The 15,547-nt window shown below is 43.7% G+C and overlaps 1 long non-coding RNA gene across 4 annotated transcripts in view; it reads right to left on the bottom strand.

Annotated features, from left to right (window-relative positions):
• LOC101413383 (uncharacterized) overlaps positions 1-15,547 on the bottom strand; it is a 159,405-nt gene that overhangs the window by 82,897 nt on the left and 60,961 nt on the right. The window lies entirely within an intron of this gene.

Raw genomic sequence — 15,547 nt, forward strand, 5'->3', positions numbered from 1 at the left:
CCAGGCAGTGGGCCAGATTTGGCCCACAATCTGTAGTCTGCTAACCTCTGCCCTAGGAAATCAGAGGAAGCAAAGATGAACTCTCACAGTGCACTTACACAGGATCCCCATTCTTCAACTTGGAATCTGCATAGGGGGAACCTGGTTGGGGAGAGGGGGATATTCCCCTGTTCATACTCTAATTTCTGCGTCTACAAAATGAGAATAGCAACAAGCTTCAAGTCACAAGCTTGTGGGAAGGATAAAATCACGACACTACATCAAATGCTTAGCAACCTTGTCAGAAGTTGTAGGAACTTCTTCAAAATGCTGAAGGGAGCATTACAGAGACCCTGGGCAGTGAGAAGGGAAAACATTGAAATGGAAAATGCTGACCTTCTATTAGCTTCTAGGACATGGAATTTCTCAGCAAGACCTTGTAAAGCGCTTAACTTTCAGCAAGGCTGCCATTTGGTGGATGATAAGCTTGGGTGTTGCTCACAGCCCAGAAGGTTTTTTTTTCATTTAAGAGGACAGCATTGTGAATCCAACACTTCTAATCTCACCCCCAAACAGGTGCAGGCAGAGGAATGAGTTTCAGGCACCTCTGGAGCTCTGAGGGCCAACCTTCATTTGGAGCTGGGCCCCCTGCTTCCTCCAGTGCAATGGGGGCTGCGGGCAGAGGGTTTTCGTGGGTTGGTATTGCTCTTGTGATCATCTGAAGTAGAGGGGAATTGAGGGGGAATACAAGGATTAATGCTAGCAAGCAAGAGGATTAAAAAAGATTAGAGAGTAAAGAGCAATGAACGCTCATGTACTGGATACTTCTTAACTCAGAATGGCAGGATTTCCCCCCCTGATTCCAATAAGTGCTTTAAAAAATTAATGAGGTTTTTGTCTCTGCCTATTTATTTAGGTCCCAGGATATACTCATGAAAAGCAGCTTCCATTGTGGGTGAGTCCTGGGGGGAAAGGTGTAATGTGTATAGTTCAGGACAATAAATTACAAAATGTCAACATGTTCAGTCACTGATGCCCCACAGCAATCCAGACCCTATGAGGAGGGGGTGGCCAGAGTAAAAGAGGAAACCTCTTTCTCACCCCATTCTTCCTTTCTTTGTTTCCTTCCTTCCTCCTTCCCTTCCACTTCTGAAGGCTTTCTTGGTGCCAGGCACTGGGGTATAGAGAGGAAAAGGCCACAAGAATGTCAGGAGTTAGTAGGGGAGACAAAACATTAATAGAGAGTCCTGAGGCCATGTGGAAGCTGCTAGAATAGAGGTTGAACAGGCATCCTTCAGGCAGCCAGAAGGAAGCAATTATTGTATAGGCACAGCTGCCCTGGGGACAGAAAAGGGCAGGAAGGTTCCCCAGGAGAAACCATGACATGCAAACCCTCCCATCCTCCTGCTTAAATGGGGCCCACGAGCCCCACAGAAAGGGAAGGCCCTGAAACACTAATAGTTTTATCTATAAAAGTGAGAGCAAGGATTTTCCTAATGTCCAACAATAGGACGCCAGTTACATAAACTAGGCTACTTAGTGGAACATTAGGCAGCCATTGAAGCTTGTGGGGCAAGGCAGGAAAAGATGATTACAAAATAATGCCAGGAATGGAAGGTAAAAAACCACATTTTATCAAAGGATAAAATGGAATAAATCTGAAGAGGACCTGAAAATGATCTATTCCTGCACCTGACAGAAGTTGATAGATGAGGTAGGATCTTGAAAAGTAACTGTTCTTTCAGCACTGTGAGATCAAGGTGATTTTATCTCTATTTTAATTTCCTTTCATTTATTTGCATATTGTTTTAGTAGAAGGTTAAAATGGGGCAAGGTTGGGGACAGGGAGCTGTGGCGTCCTATGCATGGCCCCAAGCCTGGGGGATCGGGTATCTCAACCTTGTTAGGGACACACCATGGCTCCTTGCCCCTTGACCATGCTTGGGGCTGGTGGCTGTCACCTTCAAAGTCCTTTGGAAGACAGAAATCGCAGGTAAATGCATGGGTGGGGAGCCAGGATAATCTGTCAGGCCTGCTGCTTCTAAGTTGGCCAGGGGCACTCACAGCCTACCTTGTTGGAGTGCAGCTGAGTTGAATCCAGAGGGGACCGTATTGTGGTAATCGGCCTGCATGTCTGTCTCCCCACTAGACTTGGACCACTGGAGAGCAGGGACTGTGTCATATTCTTTTTATGACTAGCCCTTAGCCCTGTTGCCTGGTGGAGAAGAAAGGATGTCTGTGCCACCCACCCCTGATTACCATGCAGAGCACAGTATCTCACAAGGAGTGACTGAAAGATCAATAATGGAAGGGGTTGGGCGGGGGGAGGGATGGAGAGACAAGAAAGGAAGGAGGGAGGGGAGAAAGAGAAAGGAAGAAAATGACAGGAAGAGAGAGAAAGAAGGAAAGAGAAAAGAGAAGCAAGAAGGGAAGGAAGGGATGATTCTGCCTCCATTTAAATCACTAAGAAGATACCTGTATAAGAATCAAGCTAGAACACTACACCTTGTACAGTGAACGCCCTTTAAAAGCTGTGGTCCCCTGGAACCCAAAGCCAGAGCTCCTGGAAAATGCAGCCTTGGCCCCAGGCTTGGTGTGAGCCTAGGAAGCAGAATGGAGATGTCTCCTTGGGCTAGCTGCCCCTCAGCCACTGCCTTCCTTGTGACCAGCCTCTTGGGCTATGAAATTCCAAACTATACCCGAACCTATCTCTGAGGGCATTGGCAGATGACCTAGATCTTACTGAAAGTTTAGTGGGGGCCAAAGGATGGAGATTAGACTCATTTACAGGTTCTCTACACATGGCTCTTCTGCCCTTTTTTATTGAACCAATAATTAGCACTATACTTTATAAATACATGTCCCAGAGACTTAAATCTTTGGTCCGTCCATGTGCCAGGTGAGCCCTAAATCTCAGTGGAGCTGCAACACCTGCTCTTCAGTTCACCCAGGACAACTGACAAGGGATAATGATGGACGACGCCCATTCCAAGGAACAGAGAGTATCTGCAACTGAAAGGAAGACAGCTCCATCCATCTGCCCCATGGGATCTAAGCCCCTTCTCAATTAGAAGCAGAGTGGGCATCATCATCCCAAAATTCTCAAGATTGGGACTGAAAAATGGACTAAAGTAGACTTACTATTATTCTACTACAGACTTATTATTCTAGCAATGGAAGAACTCTTATCATTGATGTAAAGGCACTGGCCACCAGAAGTCCTGGGGGATGGGTGAGGGAAGAACAGGTGTAATATGGGGGCATTTCCAGGACACTGGATTTGTCCTGCATAACACTGCAATGACAGATATGGGTCACTGTGTATTTTATCATTACTTAGAGAATTGCATGGGACAAAGTATAAACTATAATGTAGACTGTAGTCCATGGTTAGTAGCAATGCTTCAATATGAGTTCATCAATTGTAACAAATGTAACACACTAATGATGGATGTTGTTAAGGTGGGAAAGTGTGGGAGAGGGAGGGAGTAGCGCATGTGGGAATCCCTTATAATTTTTATATAACATTTATGTAATGTAAAGTTCCTTTAAAAATAAAAAAAGAAAACTAAAAAAAAAAAAGCATCAGAGAACAAAGCTTCCTAAAAATCCCCTTCAAGTGTCTGTCTTCCCCAGATTTCCATTTCTTTTGGCAGAAAGAGAGAGACTCCACTCTTTTCTTTCTCTTGCCCAGCCTCCTCCAGTCAACCTTGTTTCTCTCTCCTTTACTCATCCACCTGACCTCCCCGTGTGCTTTCAGCATGCCCATCCACCCGGCAATATCAATCCCCAGCTACTAGACAAACCCATCTATGTCCAGCTCCTCCAGCCTGCCCCTAAAACTCTTTCCCAGAAGACTGAAATGCCTCACAATGTTCTTTCCATCTAGTGTCTAGTTGGAATGTGGTTAAGGGTAGAATGCACTGGTGAACAACACAGGCTCTGAGTTCAGGCTTAATCTTTGTGAGCTGGGTGACCTCAGACAAGCATCATCATCTGTCTGAACCTGCTTTCCCATCTATAGATGAGGATGATGTGAGTATATGCCCACAGACATCATTGTGAGAATTAAACAAGATGGGGCATGCTGAGTGCCTGGCCTGTAGAGCATGCACAGTAACTAAGAGCCATCAGGACTATTAGTCATCCATTGGAAAAGTCTGTAGGGTCAGTAGGGCAAGGACTATGGTTCCTATTTAGTTAAGAACAAATTAAGGCCCGGAGGGGTGATGTGACTTGTCTAAGTGGCATAACAGTAAGGAGCTGAGCCGGAGGTCAAGCCCAGTTGCCTGACTCCAGAGCCTTTGGATTACACCCCAGCTCCTTGAAGTCAAGGCTGATCAGGCAGGTACTGGTGATGCTTGGATGCTGTTTAAGCATTCTGGAGACAGGAGTTTCTCCTTCCTGGCTTCAGTTATCACAGCATCAACATTAAATTATGATAATGAATGACACGGGGTTGTGCTGCCTTCTAGCCCCTGCCAATTACATTTGTTCCAGGCACGACTCCAGAGAACCCATTTTGCTGTTCTCGGCAGAGTCTGGAGTGACCTACTCGAGTCCCTCAGCTCAGGACAAGAAGTTTAGTGCCCTCACAAGACATTTCTCACAGCGGCCACTCGGGGGACTTCTCTGCCCGCTGGCTATGGCTTGCTTGGATTGCTGGGATGAACCTGGCCAGCATGTCGTTTGGTTGCCCATGGTGCCCCTCTTTGGAGCACTGTCACAACCAGACACCAGCTAAGAGCCCAAATTTTGTCCCCGACTACTGCCAATGTCATCACTTGCAATTTCACAGTATAGCATGGGGTTAGGGAATTCTGGAGCCAAACATGTGTGTTCAAAGCCTGGGCATCCCACTCACTGATTCTGTGAATTTGGGTAAATATCTAGCCCGTTTGAGCCTCTATTTCCTCATCTGTAAAATGGATAGTAAATAGTACTCACGTCACAAGACTGATAATTCAATGAGATTGTATCATTAGCTATGACTAAAATAGTGCCACATAACAAATAATCAGAAAGCATTATTGGAACATGATGATAGGCAATCCACACAAGAAAAAATACAAGTAGCCAACAAGAACATAAAAAGGCTTCAATGTTTTAGTAAACAAAGAAAGGGAAATTAAGGAAATCTCAAGATACCATATTTCAACTATATCCAATTGGAAATGACATTTTTAAAAGAGACTTCATTTTTTAGTTCAGTTTTAGAGTGACAGAGAAATTGAGAAGCTATTATGGAGAGTTCCCATATATTCCACATCCACTTTCTCCTGTTAGTTCCATCTTACCTAATCAACCAATATTGACACATTATTATTAACTAAAGTCCAATCTTTATTCATTTTTTCTTAGTTTTTGACCAAATGTATTTTTTCAGGTCCAGGATCCTATCCAGCACATACAAAGAGTTGTCAAGCTCTTCAGGCTCCTCTAGATTGTGACAATTTCATAGATTTCCTTGTTTTGACCTTGACAATTTTGAATAGTACTAGTCAGGGGTTTTGTAGTATGTCCCTCTATTGGGAATTGTCTGATTTTTTCCCCCATAAATTGACTGTGGTTACAGATTTTGGGGAGGAAGACTAGAGATGTAAAATGTAATTTTCATCACATATCAAGAGTACATACTATCAACATGATTTGTGACTGTTGATATTGGCCTTTATCATCTGGCTGAGGCAGTGTTTTTCAGGTTTCTCCACTGTAACATTACTCTCCTCCCTTCCCCATACCATATACTTTGGAAGGAAGACCCTAGGTATAGCTCACACCTAAGGAATGGGAGTTATGCTCCCTTCTGTGTGTGGGAAATCTACATAAATTCTTTGGAATCCTTCTGCATGGGAGATTAGTCTCTTCTTCCCCACTCATTAATTTTTCAGTCATGTATTGTATCAGCATAGACTCATGGATATTTATTTTAGACTTTGGGTTATAATCAAATGCTACTTTGTTTATTTTGTTTTCAAATTGTTCCAGCTTTGGCCATTGGTAGTTCTTTCGTGTAGTGCCTGTGCTCCTTTGCCAAACACCCTGTTGAAGCTACCTATACCCCAAAAAACATGTTCTTAAAATTCATCCATTCCTGTGGGTGTGAACATTGTAAGGAGGACTTTCTGATAAAGTTACTTGAGTTAAGATGTGGCCCAGCCCAATCAAGATGGGTCTTGATTCTACTTCCATTTGTGGTTTTTTTTAGGAGGTACCGGGGATTGAACCTGGGACCTTAAATGTGAAAGGCAGGTGCTCAACCACTGAGCTAAGTCTGCTCCCCTACTGGAGTCCTTTTAGGTAGAATTAATTTCAGACAGAGTGACAGAAAGCCACAGAAGAAGCAAGAAACTGAACATCAACAGATCCCAGAAGAGAAGGTAAAGACCAAGAGATGCCACCATGTGCCTTGCCATGTGACTAGCTAAGGACCAAGATTCATCAGCAGCCAGCCCCAGAAGGCCACAGACTTCAGGAACAAAGCATCACTTTGGTGATGTCTTGATTTGGACTTTTTCCCAGCCTCAAACTGTGAGCAAATATATTCCTATTGTTTAACCCAAACCATTTCATGGTGTTTGCTTGAGCAGCCTAGGGAAACAAAACACACCCCCTTCACTTGTTTTAAGCACTTCCTTCCTTCCCTATTTCTTTACTTAGTAGCCCTATAAGATGCTTCAGGCTTACCTTGTATATATATTTACTGACCCATAGAATCAGCCATTTCTCCAAGGAGCACTGGTTTCTTCTATTGGAGAATAGCATTAGGCCAAAATCTGGGCTTCTCACACTGGGATGTTATTTCATTTAGATCCTCTCAGGTGGCCGGGCAAAAAATGTGTTTGTACTCACATATGTATATACACATATCTATACATATTTCTATATGTAACAACATGTATCGATATTAAGCTAAACAGCAGTTTATACTGATGTCTCCAACTCTAATCCATTGCAACATGGATCATTCTTGCCTCTTCCCTTGCTTATATGCAAACTCCCAATCCAACAGTGAAAAACTTGGCTCCCACCATCTGCCAATCATTTATTTAATTTTTCTACCTTAGTATATACATTTAACAGTATTATAATTGCTAACCCTACTTCTGCTCAAAACAACTCTATCAACTAGAGTACAGTGCTTATGTGCCTTTAGTCTTACAAACTTCACTTATTTCCAGAGTTACTTAGGTCAGCACCTTTTATCCCAACCTCCTTCCGTAAGGTTGGTTCATATTTTTAGGTTCTCCTGTCACAGTTTGCATTCCTTCTTAAATGATTTTTTATTGCATTCATTAAGGTCACTCTTTGTGCTGTACAGCTCTATGGATTTTGACAAATGCATTATGTCTTGCATCCACCATTTCAGTCTCATGCAGAATAATTTCACTGCCCTAAAAAGGTTCCATGCTTCACCTATTGATCCTCTCTCTTCCTCCCAAGTCCCTAGCATCCACTATTCATTTTAATATCTCTATAACTTTTACTTTTCCAGAGTGGGCAATTGAAATTTTAAATGCCAATTATTAGTACTATTGAGGATATGAACAAATAGGCCATCTGTTATGCTGCATGTTTCATTTTGCCCATCCATGGCTCAAATGTTCCCCCCCTTTTTTTTTAAAGATGCTTCTTCTCTGACCCTGCAAATTCCACTTCTGGAAAATTATCAAAAGGACAAAATTCTAGATAAGTGCAAAGATTTTGCGATGAGGATGTTTATGGCAACATTATTTATCATAGTGAAATCATCCATCCATTCAACAAATATTTATTTTACATTTGCCATGTACTAGGCACTGTTTTAGATACAGGGAACACAGAACCTAGACAAAACACACTCAAATTTCTGCCCTTGTGGGGCTTATATCTTAATGGTTGACACACATATATATGCACACGTTTATACAACATATATTCAGATGATGATAAGAACTATGGAGAAAATAATGCAAGAAGGGCATTAGGCAATGCCTACATGGTTGATGGGTGCTTTGCCTCCCTGTTCACAGACGTGTGGGATTAAAGCAGGGCATGAGGGTTCTGCCTGGGCTTCTCAGGGAAGAGGGTATGTGAAAAGGTATAAAGGGAAAAATGAAATTATTTCTGAGATTCTCAAGGCAGAGACTGGTAATGAGACTGTGAACACTGGGAATGGGGCAGAAGAAAAGGGTGGGGGTCTTGCTGGGAGCATGCAGAGTTCCAAGGCCCCTTCTTCACTCCTGCCCATGGTGATTAAGACTGGGGATGGGGCATCTTCCCTGGAATGCAAAGAGCTCAGGGTCTCCTCTTGGCTTCAAGAGAACACCGTCCAGTCATTAAAACCAATGTGTTGACATATACTTGATGACATGAAAAGATGTTCATAATGTATTTTAAAGTAAATAAAGAGCAAGACTAGATTCAATATGGGAATATTTTGGTTACATAAAATGTAAATACTTCTGTGTATATAAACATGTAGAGAAAATGAAATAGAATGTTGGCTCTGGGTGATAGGATTATGATTTTTTAAAAATTTCCTCTTTTACTTCTCTGTGATTTCTTAAGTTTCTACAGTGAATATAAACATGACAGAGCACAACTAAAAAGAATGCAGGAATGGATTTAGGAACTGTCTTCAGATGAGTAAGAGTTTATTGTGGGGCTTGGAGACATCTGCCACTCTCCCCCAAGGGTACTGCCCCGCATCTGCCCCTCACCCAGCCCAGAGGGGGTGTCTCACTCCTCTTCTGCCTCCCTGCAGAAGGGACACACCATCTCCAACCTGGAGATACCACATTTGCTTCTCTGGAATCTTCTGAGGCTTTTTCTGGTGCTTGGTGGGTCTTTGGGAGTGAATCCTCAGCCTGGACTCAAGACTTTCATCTAAGCAGACAGAGAGGGTTCTCTCTCACTTTCAACCAACACTTCTAAATCATCATCCCTACTCCCTGCCTTGAGGCCACCTTAGTGATAATTTCCTTGAGCCCAAGACCTGGCATTAGGAGGGTGTTTGTTCCTAGAGATTGAGCTGGTGGTGGTGCTGACCTTGACCTTGATCAGCACACAAAGTGAATACAAGGAAATATCAGCCAGAACATCAGAGCAAGGGCCACATGTTTGCTGTAGACACTGGCTGCAGTGCCTCACATAAACTTCTCTCTCATCTAGAGAATTTACCAGACATCACTTCACTTCCTCCCCCACCATCACCCATACTTTGGGCTCAGACATGAATACATAGACAGAGCCCTCAGGAAGTTCCAAGTCCAAGAAGTTACATAAATCACAGGCACAGCTCACCCTAATACCTGGCAGACAATGAAAAAAAAACAAAACAATATAAAAGAGTGCACAGTTCAGAAGACAGAGCACTGATTTCCAGCTGGGCTTGGAACCCTAGAAAGATGTGGAAATGTTGACATTGTGCAAAATGAGGTCCACAAACAACAGGAAACCCTATACTGAGGGTAAAAACACAGAGATAGAAAAAAAGAAAAAGGAATTCTGTGAATGTGAAGCTAGTTTTCTGATATTTTATTCCACTTCTGAAAACTAAAATAGCCTTTTATCTTTTTTCTGACTGGATCCCATGCTTATAAAAAAATAGCTAATATATCCCAGCATGGGGTTTCTACTGTAATTTACTCAACTAGTCTCATTGGTCAGACATTTGGGTTATTTTCAAGTTTTCACTATTATAAGTGACACGCATATGTAATTTTTACACTTGTCCAATTTTTGCCCAAGGATGAATTTCTGGAAATGTAATTGTTTGATCAAAGTCTATGTATGTTTCAAGGTTTTCTATGCATATTGCAAAATTTCCCTACCAGACTCAGAAGAGAGCACGGGAGTGGCCATGTATGTGCAATTGCCTGAGTTCATATTATTATTCTTTTTAATCTGCTTTCTCTGTGGAGTGATGCCATAGAGCCGCTTGAGCTCAATGATATCAACTACATCTATCACCCCTAAGCCCCCTCCCTCCATGAGCTCACCTCTGAAACAACCCCCAGCCCCCACTGCAACATGCCACAGATGGAAAGGTCCTTGGACCTTCTTTATGTCTTTCCCAGTCACAACTTCTCTCACAGGTCAGATACTGAAAACCTGAGCTGGAGGCAAGACAGAAGCGGCCATTGAGAATATTTTGCTCATGCCCCTGGTGGGCCTCAGCCTTTCTGCAGATGCTTCTTCCCTTTACACAAATCACTTAGGGCCTCCAAGCAGGGCTTCACTGTGACCTGTCACTGGTGTCACTCCTGTCACTCTGACCACACTGTGCCCCGGTCACTGGTGAGCCTGCTCTTCCACCATTGCAGGTAGGATGGGGGACAGCAGGAAGCTCGAGGAGTTTGAAAGAACATGGGGTGGCATTTATCAAAGAACGTGGACAATCTCTAGTTCCAAGTTTCCCTTTGCTTTGCACTGGGAAAACCAGGGTCATTAAGGTAGAAAAGGTGAGCACAGAGAAGGGGAGCCACCTGCCTGGGGTTGCACAGCAATCACCATAATCACCTAGTCTGAGACCTCAGGACACCCAGGCGCTGTTGGACCTTGCTGTCTCCCCACGGCAAATGTCTGTTCTAAATCTCAGCACCCTGTGTGTCTCATGTGGAGGGTTGTTTACGAAGCCGCATTACCAAGCTTTTAAAAGTCCAAATGGTTCCAGTTGTGGGGGGTCTATGGGCCGTAAAACTGTTATCCTCACGACTCAAACCTCTCTCACAGTCACGATGTAATCTGTTTGCAGAAAACGGCCCCACTCCAGGCTGTCGCCAGTGCAGTCACCCCAATGGAGGCACAGCCGGGGGGAGGGGAATATTCATGATCATTCTATTATGAGCTATGCAAAGTAACTTTCTTTCATCTCTGTTCTCTAGAACAAAGGGGCTGACTGTGTGCCCAGGATCCAGGACAATGGCCTGGCACACAGTGGTCATTATATATTGGACGGATGGATGGATGGACAGACAAACCAATCATGGTCAAGTGTCAGCCCCTTGTCATGGATAAGAAAATTTCCATCAGTGAACACCTTTGGTAATTTAGCATAGCCAGATGTATTATATTGTCTTAAATAGAAAATAATTCAATCAGTATTTTAAAAACTCATAGGCTAAGAACTCGCTGACTGTGAGAATTTGATCTCTTCACCTTGTATTATGTAATGATTACAATTATGCGTGTAAATATATTTATGAAATTCACAGTTTTGAAATACATGGTTGTGGTTTCTATTGATGCCTCCATGAAAGCATTGGGACAAAACCAACTGGAACGTGAATGAGAACAAGTATTAATTTAGTGTGCATTAAACATCAAGTTGTTTGATTAAATGTTATCCTATTAGAGCCTCTCAACATCTCTACAAGATAGGGAATTCTGCCCCCATTTTACAGAAGAGAGAACTGGAGCGCAGAGAGTTGCATGTCTTGTCTGAATCTACACAGCTAGTAAATGGCAGAGCAGGCTTTGAATTGAGATGGTCTCAGTCCCAAAACCATTTCCCCACAAGGCCTGTCTGGGAAGAGTGCCCTCGTGAAGGAAGGGAAGGGGGTAACTGTTGCATGGGATGCACTGCTGTCCTGGTTTTATCTGACTAGTGCCCCCAGCAGCCCTGTAAAGAAGGTTCTGTGAGCACCCCTCCTTCACAGGTGAGGAAACTGAGATTCAGAGCAGAAATGCCCCTTGCAAGGGTGTTGATTTCATCCTCAGGAAAACTCTGAGGCTGACAAGATTTCATGGCAATGTAGCCTCAGCGAAGCAGACAACAGCCCTGGGACCTCATGGCTTACTCAGTGCCCTAAATTCCTTCATTACACTCTCCTTGGAGGCACAGCATTTTGACTCTGGTTAAAATGCAAATCGTCCCTGGAAGGGATAACACAGAAAGCCATTATCAGCCTGGAATAAAGCCAGGCCACATTCATGTCCAAATTCCATTCTCAATAGGTTTGGGTTTCTTTTTAATAACTTTTTAAAAATTGCAAGTAATTCATGTTCATTGTAGAAATTTAGAAAATGCAGAGAGGCAAAAAATAAATGAATAAATAAAAAGAATATTAAGAATCACCCAAAAATTCCCTGAGGTAGACATGTCAGATTTATCCCTACCAACAGCTCTTCCCCCTACATCTAGAAACAGTACTCGAATTTTGCTCTGGGAAACCATACACCCCTGACTCTTCACTTGTGAATTAGGGTAGGGTTGACCCCACCCCCAGGCTGGTGGTGGTGGTGGGGGACATGACCCAGAAATGGCCATTACAGCATCCCAGCCCTTGCCTCCATGACGTTCAGGGAAGGGCACATGACCACGCCAGCCCATAACAGCCCTGCCAAAACTTGCACTGCAGTCCCTGGGAAAGAGGATTTCCCCCTCTGCTTTTCCTAAGCTGCAAAGTCCGGGAACAGATGATGGCCATTCTTGCCATAGCCTGAGGAGAACCTGCCTGAGAATAAAGCCAACTCTACAGAAGAAAGGAAAGCTAAGGGATGTAGAGAGAAGGATTTCTGACATAGGCTGAGAACCCAGATCCAACTACACCTGAAGTCATAACCCCTAGACTTTTCCAATATTCTTATCCGAGGCACCCATCAGTCAAAGAAAATCAACATTCACATTTAGAATATCTCCTTCTATACTATTTATGTGAGTATATCATTAACCACAGCTGCCCTTGTAATCCATCATGACACTCACTTTTCTTAAGACATTTATGACCATTAGAGTCGACTTATTACTTGTGTAATTAGTTGTCCACTATCTCTCTTTCCCTGTGTTCTATAAGTTTCAGAATAGTATGTGTTTTATTCCAGATTAGCCCATAGTGGTTGCACAACAAATATTTGTTGAATATACCAATACATGACTATACTAAAACCTGGATCCAGTTTGGAAAATGATTTAAGGAAAAGTCAATCCACAGTCAGTCATATAGCCATTCCATAAAAGTGAGATATACTGTTTCATAAGAGTGAGGCCTAGATGGATGGCAAACAATGAAAACTGAGTGTAAATATAAATGTCAACCTAGCTAAAACCTGGTGGAGTTAGATCAAAGACTGGCACTTGCTGAAGAAAATGTGTTGGTCAACTCATCAGCCTTTGAAAATGTTAGCAGCAAGGACAGGGGAAAGCATAGAAAAGAAATCCAATAGGAAGATGCATGGTTTGAACCCATAGAAAGAGATTCAGCAGAGGAGACTGGATGAATCTTCTGAAAGCCACTGCACAGACCACAGGTCCATCACGGAACACTGCCTCCTCCAGGTGGTACAGTGAAGGTGCAGGGATGGTGAAAGGCAGTCAGTCAATAATGCCACCACAATTATCACTGGATCGTCGATGATCAAACTCGGAGCTCTGTTGTTCCTGCTGTTATCACAACCATTATCAATATCAACATCAACAGCAATAAGAATGGCTGGCATGTAGTGCCAGGCATGGCGCTAAGAGGTCCTCGTGCAGGATCTCACTCAGTTCTTACAAGAGCCCATCAGGCAGTTACTATTATGTTGCCATTTTTTAAAAAATTATTTTTATTTTTAAAGAAGCATTATGGAGAGTTGGCCCACAGGGAGTGCTGGCCCACACAGAGTGCTGGCCTGAGCAGAGAGCTGGTGCAGCAAGATGATGCCACAAAAAGAGACACAGAGGAAAGACAATAAGAGATGCAGCAGACAGGGAGCTGAGGTGGCGCAAGAGATGGAGTGCCTCTCTCCCACTCTGGAAGGTCCCAGGATTGGTTCCCGGTGCTGCCTAAAGACAAGAGAAGCAGATGCAGAACACACATGAATGGACAGAGAGAGCAGTGAGCACACACACAAAAATTGGGGGTGGGGGAGGAATAAATTTAAAAAAAAAGAAGCTTTAGATTACATAAATGTTACATAAAAAACATAGGGGAGGGAAGCAGCTGTGGCTCAACCAATTGGGCTCCCATCTGCCATACGGGAGGCCCTGGGTTCGAGTCCCAGGGCCTCCTTGTGAAGGCAAGCTGGCTCGCGCCTATGGAGAGCTGATGGCCCGCACCCATGGTAAGCTGATGGCCCATGCCCCTGGATAGCTGGCACAGCAAGATGATGCAACAAAGGGAGACAAGCAGACACAGAAGAACTTGCAGCAAATGGACACAGAGAACAGACTATGACCAAGCCACCAGGTGGGGGAAATAAATAAATAATCTTTAAAAAATAGCAAACATAGTGGATTCCCATATGCCGCAACCCCTTCCCCTCTGACACTTTCCCACATTAACAAATTTTTATTAGTGTGGTACATTTGTTACAATTGATGAACAACACACTTTGAAACATTGCTACTAACCATGGGCTATAGTTTCCATTATAGTTTACTCTCTGCCCTGTACAATTTTATAGGTTATAACAAAATGTTTAATGGCCTGTATCTGTCATTGCAATGTCATGTAGGACAATTCCATTTCCAGGACATTGTCCTGTATGTTCCCATTTTACAGATGAAGATGCTCAGGCTGTGAGAGGTGAAGCCACTCGCCCAGTGGCACACAGTTGGTAACTGGCAGAGCTAGGATTCAAGCACAGGTCTACTGACGGTTCCTGCTTTGTTGACTTTCTGGATGACCTAGTCAAGCAAGGGCAACCAGGATGACAGGCCAGTAACTCTGAAGACGTAACCGACACTGCACAGCTATTAGGCCCTTTACATCAGAATACTGAAAATTTACCTTTTCAAAACTGATCCCAAGCAGAGAGTGGGGATGGTTCTGATGCAGTGGGACCTGGCCATACCTCCAAAGACCCTGTTGAAAAAGGGGGCCACAGCCTGACCCATCTTGAAATATTTAAAGATAATATTTACAATGGGTTCGCACTCACAGGGACATGAATTTTAAGATTAAGAACACATCTTTTCTGGGGGACGTGATTCAATCCACCCTGGCCATAGTACCAGCTATTTATCTCATCAGGATTAAATGAGACAATGCACAGAAAGTGCCGTGCGCAGCACAGAGCAGGTGCTCAACAAGGAACACTCTTGTTCTTGTGGGTGGGGGCAGGGGTGCACCTCGGGTGAGGGGAATAGCAGCGACAAAGGCACGAGGCGGGACTGCACACAGTACCACAGGGCTTTTGTTTTCAGTTTTCTACTTTAAAAGAATTAAAGCTGGGTGGCTGGCTCTTCGTCCTTCCCCAGCCTCCTCCACAGCTTAATTCCTGCATAAAATAGAGGGTGAATGATCATCTGGGCCAATTTCATCAGTGTTAGCCCTGTGTAATGGTGAAATGACAGGGAAGTATAGTGCAGCCTACACTTTCCAGACCGTGGCTCCAGCCCTGTGAAAAAAAGTGCAGCAATGGGATTCCAAATGTAAAGCAGAGTTGCCTGAGGATGTGGGGTCTGCTGCAGCCAGATAAAAAGTCCTAGCTGAACAAACAGGGACAAGGGGTAGACTTACCATCCCAGTCTAGCCGCTGTCCCTGACTAATACAAGTACTTCCAGGCAGTTGCACATGAAACATGCTTATGTACCCCTGGGCAGAACACAGGCTTGTGGCTACCCTAGCTGCAAGGAGTGCTGGGAAATGAAGACTTCAG

The sequence above is a fragment of the Dasypus novemcinctus genome (genome assembly GCF_030445035.2).
Source record: "Dasypus novemcinctus isolate mDasNov1 chromosome 19 unlocalized genomic scaffold, mDasNov1.1.hap2 SUPER_19_unloc_1, whole genome shotgun sequence".
NCBI lineage: Eukaryota > Metazoa > Chordata > Mammalia > Cingulata > Dasypodidae > Dasypus > Dasypus novemcinctus.